Source organism: Gossypium arboreum, chromosome 13 (assembly GCF_025698485.1).
Source record: "Gossypium arboreum isolate Shixiya-1 chromosome 13, ASM2569848v2, whole genome shotgun sequence".
In the NCBI taxonomy this organism is placed as follows: domain Eukaryota; kingdom Viridiplantae; phylum Streptophyta; class Magnoliopsida; order Malvales; family Malvaceae; genus Gossypium; species Gossypium arboreum.
In genome coordinates this window covers 124,350,331-124,361,089 of record NC_069082.1, presented here as the reverse complement: position 1 = coordinate 124,361,089, position 10,759 = coordinate 124,350,331, and the positions used below count along the sequence as shown (strand labels likewise).

General features: G+C 30.2%; 1 long non-coding RNA gene and 1 pseudogene across 1 annotated transcript; one reads left to right on the top strand and one right to left on the bottom strand.

Moving 5' to 3' along the window:
- Positions 1-131: 131 nt before the first annotated feature.
- On the top strand, positions 132-10,643 carry LOC108462468 (beta-galactosidase 7-like; annotated as a pseudogene).
- Positions 1,323-2,141, bottom strand: LOC108463536 (uncharacterized). The gene is made up of 2 exons (XR_001868086.2): positions 1,862-2,141; positions 1,323-1,571 (listed from the first exon to the last, which is right to left on the bottom strand). It is a non-coding gene; the product is annotated as an uncharacterized LOC108463536 (long non-coding RNA).
- Positions 10,644-10,759: the final 116 nt, after the last annotated feature.

The window sequence follows — 10,759 nt, the reverse complement described above, 5'->3', positions numbered from 1 at the left end:
TAATTATAAAAATTATTTGATTAATGTTGTTACTAGAATTAAAACTCAGTTTCAACGCTCCTATATTTAATTAATGAATATATTCAATATTTTATTCCCTGCTTTTATTTTTTCTTTCAATCCTATTTCATTTGAATGCACTTAATGTGACTCATTATTCAAGATCCATCATAATTGATGGAAATCATAGAATTACCCTTTGGGTTTGATTCATTATCCGAAATGTATTGCTCAGGTAATAATTTACGTTTGAATTATTTGGGATATATTTTTATAATTTGATTTTGAATGATTAAATGATTAACTTTTTTAAAAAAATTTATTAGATGTGGCCGGATCTTATAAGAAAAGCCAAAGAAAGTGAATTAGATGCGGTTGAAACATATGTGTTTTGGAATGCACATGAACTAGCTTACTGTCAATATGATTTTAGTGGAAATATTGACCTTATTCAATTTCTTAAAACGATTCAAGACCAAGGTTTATATGCAATTCTTTGAATTGGACCTTATACCTATGTGGAGTGGAATTATGGGTAAATTAATTTGTTTTTAAATTTTAACTAATTATATTATTTAATAAATTATCTAATTACAGTACTAATAGTTTTATTATTATTTATTAGAGGCTTTCCTGTATGGTTGCATAACATGCCTAAAGTTTCTCTCTGTACCAAAAATGATGTCTTTGTAACGACTCGATAGTTACGAGTAATCGAAAAGTGTACCTTCGAGTCTCTGCTTTTGTAAAAGGATTTGTAAATATTTATTAAAAATATTTATGAAATTAGTTGTGTGGTTAATTAGGTTTCGGTTAGATGAATTAGCTTGAATTAAGGGTAATTAGGTATAAAGATTAAATTGAATAATGGGTAAAGTTTAATTATAAATTAAAGAAAAGTAAAGGGACTAAATAAGCAATTAAATCTTAATTGACAAGTGGATGGTGTAGATGAAAACATGTGTTAAAATAAAATTCATATATTAGATTATATTATATATTTACTTATTATTTAAGTAAATATTAATATATTATTATATTATATTAGTATAATTAAATAATTAAAGTAAAGCAAATAAATAAAAATAGGAAAAGAATAGAAATGAAATATAAAGAAACAAAGCAATTGTAACGAAACAGAAGGATAAAGGGAGAAAGAGAAAGAGAAAGAAAATAAAGAGAAAAATTAGGGTTTGAAGTTGAAAGATTAATTGCTAAGTTAATTTAGTTTATTTTCTTATAATTTTTATATTTTTAGAATCTTAGTATTAAATACTACTTAATCTATGTTGAAAGTTTAGAAAATATTGAAATTTTAGATGTTGTTTGTAATAGGCCAATTTTGGCCCAGGCCCAAGACCAAAAAATAGACAGAAATAAAAACCAAAATAAAAATTAATAGTCCATAAAAAAAACAGTCTAGTTTTCTTTTACAAGCCCAAAACTAACCCTAGCCCAAACAACCCATAACCCAAACTAGCAACAGAAACCCTAGCCCCTAGCCTAGCCTCTTCACGTTGCTGCACGCCAGCCACCACCTCTCCATGCGTCTGACGCTTCTCTGACACCACCTGCAACACGCAAAAGAAGAAGACAACAAAGAAGGAAACAAAATGGCATCAGACAAAAAAAAAAAAACAAAGACAGATCTTGTAACATTGGCTATAAAAGCCCCAACATTATCTTTATAATTTTTTCCGGACAAGATAGTAATCAAAAAGCAATAGATTGAACACAAAAACAAAAAGAGATCGAATATAGAAATTTTCTAAAGGTGATTTCCTTTTTATTTCTATTTATTTTAGTCTTAAGTTTTTATTTTTATTTTACATGCGAAAATAAAAAAGGGAAGAAAACTCACTTGAGTCGGTCGGCATCCTCGCCGTTGAAGGCGACGCAGGAAAAGGGAGAGGAAACGAAGTGTTTCTTTTTTCTCTGTTGAGTTTGGTTAGGTTTTGAGGGGTTTTGGCTTCAAAATAGGCCTAAGGACAAAAAGGCAATTAGAAGGGTGCCTTTTTATTTGACGCTTTTCAAGGCAGCCGGCGACCGTCACGGCAAAGTCCGGTAACCTTAATGCCTGGAGATCGGAAAGATGGGGGGATGAATTGAGAGAGTTTCTCTTGTTTTTTGAGGAAGAAGAGAGAAAATGAAGTTTTTTTAAAAAAAATTTGACTTAAATAATGGAAGTAAAACGATGTCGTTTTACTTTGACCCTTTAATGCCAAAGCGGTGCCGTTTAAGGCCAACCCATGCGCGACCCGACCCACTCTAGGGGGATCCTTGTGTTTTCAATTTTTGGGCCATTTGCACGAATGGTCCTTCTAATTTTAAGCGATTTCAATGTGGTCATTTTTTCTTTTTTAAATTTGGCCATTTCATTTTATTTCATTTTAATTTAGTCCCTTGATTTGCCGAAGGTAAATGCGCTTCGCAAGGTTTTGAGATATTTTCCCAATTAATCCCTCATCCTTTTTGCGTATTTTGGAGTGGTCCTTTGTATCGATTTACCATTCAATTAATTTTATTTTCTTATGTTTTATACCTGTAATTTTGTCTAAATTACAATTCCATCCTCGGTTGTTTAATATCAACCCTTTATAGATTTTATTTGTATATTATTTTTATTTATTTGTGTATTTGTTCATGTATGTACATTTTTTTTCTTTGCTCTTTTCATTTTTTTTAATTCACATTTTTCTTTATTCCTTTATTTACATATTTTATTATTACTATTATTATTGTTACTATTATTGTTATATTTTTATCTCATTTTTGCTATTTTATTATTTTTCACATTTTAAAAATCTAAACTTAACATTATATGTATATCTATTTTACTTACTTATTTATTTATTATTCTATACGCTTTATATACATATTAAAGTTTGTAAAGTTAATATTTTCTTTATAAATATTTATTGATTCGTGTATTTTCTTACTACAAATATTTACTTATTTATCCATTTGTTTATCATTTGTTTCCTCTTTATATATATATATATATATGGTTTCTTTGTTCCATTCATTTTTAAACATTTTTATGTTATGTTTGTTTGTTTTATATCATGCATTTTTGTTTTATTGCTTTACTTATTTATCAAGACTTGTTTACCGTTATTGTATTCATCTTTGTAATTACTTCATTGTTATTATAGTATTTTATCGTATATTGTATATCATTTTAAACATTATATTAATTTTTACCCAAATACGTAAAAAAATTCAAAACAAGGCAATATTTCACATTTGTCTAGAAATCGTACCCTAACTTATAGGGTTTCAATTTTTTTTTTGAACTCAAATAACCAAATATTCGTTCAAAATTAAAATGTATAAGATTTCAAATAAAAAAATTAAAGGCAAGCTTATTCTCGAAGGTTCAAAATGTCGTGTCCTAACTTATGGGATGTGACATTTGTTATATCGAGACGAGAATGTCTTTGACATTCGTTTCAATTTATTCAAGAGTTTTTTTTTAAAATTTAATATTAATAAAAAGAGGGATCGTATTGTAAATTCTTTCAAGTTTTCAAATTTTTAACATTAAGACATTAATTAATCAATTAGGTACAATTTTTGGGCGTTACGAGGGTGCTAATCCTTCCTCACACGTAACCGACTCCCGAATCCATTTTCTCGAGTTTTGTAGACCAAAATCGTTGTTTTAGTAAATTAAAATATTTTATTAAAACGATCAATCACAAGGTGACCCGATCACACCTCATAAAAAAAGATTGGTGGCGACTCCATTTTCGTTTTTTTAAATAAAAAGTCGATCTTTTCAAAAATGGTTTCAACATTGTTCATGTTGAATAATTTAAGTATATGGGATTAAATTAATAAAATTTTAAGTTAGAAATGAAAAGGGATTGCATTGTAAAATAAATTATAAGTTTTGAGTCTTAGAGACTAAATTGTAAAAATTTCAAAATTTAGATATTTAAATGAAATTAGAGAGTTGAATTTAGTCTAAAGTAGAAATTGAATGAAAATATAGAATTAGTTTAAAGAAACAAAGTTAGTCTTAATTTAGGGACTAAATTGGAATTTAGGCAAAAGTTGAATACAAATTGAAATATTCAATGTTGTGCTGGAAACCTCGGCTAAAAGAGGAAAAGGTAAAGTCGACTAGGAGTAGCTTGAAAATTCTAGTTTGTATTTCTATAATTTGAATCTAATAATTATTATTTGTTGTATTTTGATTAAATGTTATGGTAAGTAAATGAGGTGAGTAATTATCATTATGACATTGAATTGAAAGTATGTGATTTTGTGATATTTGAATATTGGATGAATGTGACTTTGAAAAGTGAAATTGAAACCCTATTAGCTGTATTGGGCTAAGTCGGATATAGATGGCATGCCATAGGATTGGAAGAGTTCAGGGATTACTTCGACTTCGAGTCAATGAGACACTGGGCGTCAATTTATTACTTCGAATTATCTGATGAGGCACTGGGTCCCAAACTAGTGTGTTTTGGTTGGATCCGTGTATCCGTCTAAGTTTGAGTCTTGTTAATAGGGATAAATAAATGAAGTGATATTATGAAAGGTATTTGAAAATACCAAATGTGAAATTAGAAATGAGACATATGAATTGTGTGATATTGAGAAATGCTAATTGAGATAGCAATTGATGAGAATTGAATGTGTTATGAATAATTTGTTCAATTGAATGACTATTGTTAATATATGATTAAATGTATATGTTATATTATTTTATTTTTAAGCATTCAGATTATAGAAATACTACTGAGTTTATAGTCAGCGTTTGGTTTATTTTTAGTTTTTCAGGTTAGGTACTTAAAAGTTGATCGTTGATTTAGCATCAACAACGATTCCGAACTCAAAACGTGGTGATGTATATTTCTTTTTGTGTCGGCATGTACCTAGTTATCTAATGCTTACCATTTTGTGGAATGATTGTAAGTGATATTATAAGTTGATATTGGTTGTTTATATATATATATATATATATATAACCATATGTGTTATGTTGCGGCTATTAAATGATATGTTTTGGTTGAAATTGGTATGAATTTAGAGTTGGCTTAAATGGTGTTTTAATGGATTGTTTTGATAATATATATGAAGTACCTATGAGGGTACATTGATTAGGTTACTAAAATGATTGTTTTGACATATTTTAAAGGTATTTGATCGTGTTTTTAAGGGTTTGGACAATTGGTTTTTGAGTTGCTTGATGTTCAAGGTTGTAAGGAAAGGTAAACTTGATGTTTAAGGTTCATTTTGAGTCAACAAGGCCAGACACACAGGCATGTGACTGGACCATGTGAGACACATAGCTAACACATGGGCGTGTGATTTGGCCGTGTGTCCCCTGCAACTTAAAATTTTCAAAACAAAATGTTTAGGTATTTTCACATGGACAGAGACACGGGCGTGTGTCTTAGTCGTGTGAGATACACGGCCTATCACGCGAGCATGTGACCTGGCCATATGAAGCCTGCACCAAATTTTTGAAAAATAAATTAACCACACGGCCTAGCACACGGACATATGGCTGGTCATGTGACCTAAGTCAGAGAGTTACAGGGGGTCAAACACGGCCTAAGGCACGGGCATGTCTAATGGCCACACGGGTGTGTCCCTTGGCCACACGGGCGCGTGTACCCTACATCTATGAAATTTTTTAAATTTCACGAAAAATTTCCGGAGTACTTGATTTAGTTCCAATTTGTTTCTAACACATATTTTGGGCCTCGATGGCTCAAAAGAGAGGCAATATAATTCAAATATGATATGTATGCTAAATGATTATGTAATGTTCGTATTTGATCTGAAAAGTCCAGTAATGCTTCGTAACCCGGTTCCGGCGACGGATAAGGGTTAGGGGGTGTTACAGTCTTTATGGTAATTCTTTTAATTTTCAGTAACTTTTTTAAAAAAAATAAAAATTCTATTCTATTTTTGTTTATTTTTATTTATAAATAATGTGTTTAATTTTTCTTATTTTTAGAATGAAATGAAAAACTTTACAACATTAATAGTTAATATGCCGAAAAAAGAAACTATTTGCATCTCGAGGAGGAAATATCATTCTAGTTCAGGTGTATATGATAAATTTTTATCATAAAATGTGGACTGAAAATTGGACTGGATGGTGAGTTTTTCTTTTTCTTCTTAAAATTGTACTTAATTTAAAACTTTATATTAAATTTTATTTTAATTAACTTCAGGTTTAAGAGTTGGGTGGTGCAGGCCATTTAAAACAGTAAAAGATCTTGCTTACTCTGCTGCTCGATTTTTCTAAAAGGGTGGTACACTACAAAATTATTACATGGCAAGTGATTTTTTTGAAATTAAATTCTTAAATTAATAATTTAATTTTATTAATTAACCCCTTTGTTTTTCCAATTTTTTTAGTATCATGGTGGTACCAATTTTGGTAGAACTTCTGGTGGCCCATATATTACCACTACACATGATTATAATGAACCTCTTGATGAATATGGTAATTTCATGCCTTTGAATGTGTGTATATATATATATATTTATTTATAAATTATAATTATTTTAATTAATTATTAATTTTTATTAAGAAATTTGAATCAACCAAAATGGGGACATTTGAAGCGACTTCATAATGTTCTACGTTCCATTGAGTATATTCTTACAAATGAAGACATTAAAATGAAAAACTCAACAATTTAGTCATGGTAATAAAATGAATTTATATATAAATTTATTTGAAAAAATAATAAATATTTATCATTTTATTCTAATTATTATTCTTAATTATATATATGATTTAGGCTATTATTCATCAAACAAAGGAGAAATTAAGGTACTTTTTGAGCAATACAAATACCAAAATAGATGCAAATGTCAACTTCGGAGGCATTAATTATTTTGTTCCAACATAGACTATTAGTGTCCTTCTAGATTGTAGGGAGGAAGCATATAATACCACTAAGGTAAGCCCTATTTTTGTGTTTCGGGTTATTATAATTATGATAAATATGTTATGATTATAAATGGGTTTATATTTTAAAAAAAAACTAGGTTTCTGTTCAAACTTCATTGATAGTTAAGAAATTAAACAAAGCTGAAGATGAACCGAGTTCTTTGAAATGGACGTAGCGACTCGAGTTGATTGAATCGACTTCTGTTCAAGGAAGGGGAGATGTTTCCGTTAACAAGATTGTTGATCAAAAGGATATGGCAAATGATGCTAGTGATTATTTGTGGTATATGACAAGGTAAATTATTTAACACAATTATATTCAATTCATTTAATATAAATTATTATATTTTGATTAATTAATTAATTAATTTTTTGGACAATAGTATTGATGTTGCAAAAGATGATCCTATGTTGAATGCAACAGTAACACTTCGTGTTAATGATACTGGTCATGTTCTTCATGCTTTTTTCAATAGAGAATATATATCGGTAATTATGAACTATATTTTATATATATTATATTGAATTCAAAATTCGGTCAAAATATGGTAACAACAATGTGACATATGTTTTCGAGAGGAACATCAAGCTATCCCCTGGGAAAGACTTGATATCATTACTTAGTGTCACTGTTAGATTAAATGTAAGTGTATATATATATTATATATATATCAACAAATAAAAAAACCCTAGAATTTTAATATATAATTTGAATCATAATAATGTAGAACTATGGTCCAATGTTTGATCTGGTTGGAGCTGGAATTACATCACCAATTGAGCTAGTTTTGAGCAAAAAAATCGTCAAGGATTTGTCTTCAAATAAATGGACATATAAAGTTGGTTTGAATGGAATTTCAAACAAGTTTTTGACATATATTATGCTTCAAAATCATCATCCAAATGGGTTTCTAACCCTATTCCAGTTTACAGGAACTTCACTTGGTACAAGGTAATTAAAACCAATACATTTACTTACATATAATGTTTGATTTTATCAATATTTATGTTTGTTTGTTTTTTTTTAAATTGCAGACAGCATTCAAAGCTTCGTTGGGGAATAAACCAATTGTTGTGGATTTACTAGGTTTAGGAAAGGGCATGGCTTGGGTGAATGGTCATAACCTTGGTAGATATTGGCCATCTTATACAGCTAATAAGCAGCTTCGTAAGATAGAGACTTGTGATTATTGTGGTAGATACAGTGATAGTAAATGTATCTCTAAGTGCGATGAACCTACCCAAAGATGGTAACCCTAAGTTTTTTTACATATGTTAATCTACATTTTTATATTATTAGTATTTTTTTCATTATTCTAATTTTATTGTTTTATAGGTACCATGTTCCTCGATCATTTTTTAAAGATAGTGAGAACACTTTGGTATTGTTTGAGGAATTTGGTGGTAATCCTTCCGGTGTACAATTCCAAATCGTTGAAATCAGATTGGTTTGCATAAATACTCATAAAGGAAAAGAAGTGGAATTATCATGCCAAGATCGACCAGTTTCAAAGATTAAGTTTGCTAGTTTTGGTAGTCCACAAGGTGTGTGCGGATCATTTGACAAAAATGAATTTGACTCGGAAGTGGATGTTTTATCAATTCTTGAAAAGGTAAGTTATTTTCATTTTATTTTTTTAACATCTTGAAATATTTTTTTCCAATAATATATATTTTGAAAAATTTAACAGGAATGTGTGGGTAAAGAATCGTGCTCCTTCAAAATTACAGAAGATAAATTCAGAAGACCTTGTGAAGCCAAAAAATTAGCCGTGGAAGCTGTTTGTGAAGATTTTACTCTTTAAATTCTTTTTCTTTTTTTAGATTTTTCAATAATTTTAGGTATTTTCAGTTTTATTTTTAGTTATTTAGTTAAGTTTTTCTTTTTGATTATTTTAGGAAATCTTCTTAGGTTTTGTAATTATATTAATATAATAAAAGCATGTATATTTTTTTTATTTGTTCTTTGCTTTCATGATAACTATTCTCTTATAGATTTAATATACAAACTAAATCTAAAAACTCCAGAAAGGCCAAATGAAAAACCCCACAATTGCCTAAATTATAAGCCAAACTTCTGGTCATTATAGATTACAAAACATGACAAAAAACCTTAAGTGGAAGTATTGGAGCAGCTTTAGAAACAGTAATGAAAAAGAAATTTATTTGCTTTTAGGTTACAAAAGTTGTAACTTGCGACTGACATGTTATCAAACACTCGAGGTGATGTGTCTGTGGAAGACGAGAGAAACATTTCATTGTATGCAAAACCGTTTGACAAATCAAGGAGTGTTATGTCCATCCATATATACTTTCGGCATAGGCAATTTTCACGTGTTACGGTTTGACATCATCATTGCTCAATACTAACTGCCGCTTTTCATCGATGGTGAGTATATGTTTTACCTGTGTACGGGAGATACCAAGTCAGTTTTCCCGACAGTTTTCATCGGCATATGCTTTTCATCGCTTTTCATCGAAAGTCCATTGACAATATACAGGACCTACCAAGGCAGTTTTCCCGACAAAGTTAATGGTATACGTGAATGATTTGCCCATGGAAATTCTTCATAATTTCCTGTTTTCTCTAACTGGTGTTAGCAAGAAGACAGATTGCTCAGACATGGTTTTCAGAACATAAACGACTGGAGGAGAAGGCTCGTTTCTAAATATTCTAGCATTTTTTTTTTCATCCAAAATAGGTGGGACAATGCTTTTGGATCGCAACTACTACTTTGATTCGAGTACTAGCAATGTGAATAGTTATTACGGATAATAATATAGCTGCTGCGCAGCGATTACTCTTTACTAGTCATTGGCGTTTTGATCTGCGCATTTCTTAGTAGTAAACAACTGATGCTAATGCTATTGATTTTGTTGTTGGCAGGTTGCAAAGTTGAGCATACTAACTTGCAACATCTCCCGAAATAAAATGCTCTTCTGGAACTTGGAAGGTATGCTTTTGCCTCGTATATATCACTATATTTTCTAAACAGAGTATGCCAGGATTTCTCCTTTTTCCATATGTTCGCTACAAACATTGCTAAGGCTGCCTTCTCATTCCCTGTTAATGTTTTGGCATAACAGAAGAAAGGCGATCCACACAAAATCCTGGATTCTGAACCGCCCGAAATGATAGACTTTCAGTAGCCTTCGTCGACCTGATTGCAACTGCCGAAAACATCCCTCCTGGATCTCAAGAACCAGAATTTCCCGAAGTTGAGGAGTACACTACGAATACCTTTTTCTAAAAGAGACCGAACTCGCCTCAACAATATCTAACACTAGTACCCGAATCCAAGTATTTTGCATTTTTGCATAGAGGTTTTTACTTATAATCCAACCATGGCCAGAAATAATAAGGGTAATAAAATGGAGAAATATATAATAACCTTGAGACAAGATATTCTAATTTCGGATATAAATAATTTCCCCAAAAATTTTATAAGCTCTATAATTAGGACTAAAATAAAAAAAAAAAAATTACCATCAAAAAATAAAAATATTAAACAGAATCGAGGCAGTGAAATCTGCCGACTTTATCTTATATATATATAAAAGAATCTGCCGACTTTTTAATTTATTATATACTTTATATACAGTCCAAATGCCACGTGGAATGAGTCAGCAGATTTTCACTGGCCCACCTGTCTCTCAGTGTTGGGGACGTTTAGTATCCACTGCTTCGCGGAACCATGGTAAATCTTTCGCTTAGCCAAATGGATGCCGCCACGTTTTAATCTGAAAGTTCATCTTCCTCACCATCTTCATTTTCCTACGCAACGTAAACATTTTATCCAATCGTAGTCGCAGTTGCAATATATATAAAAA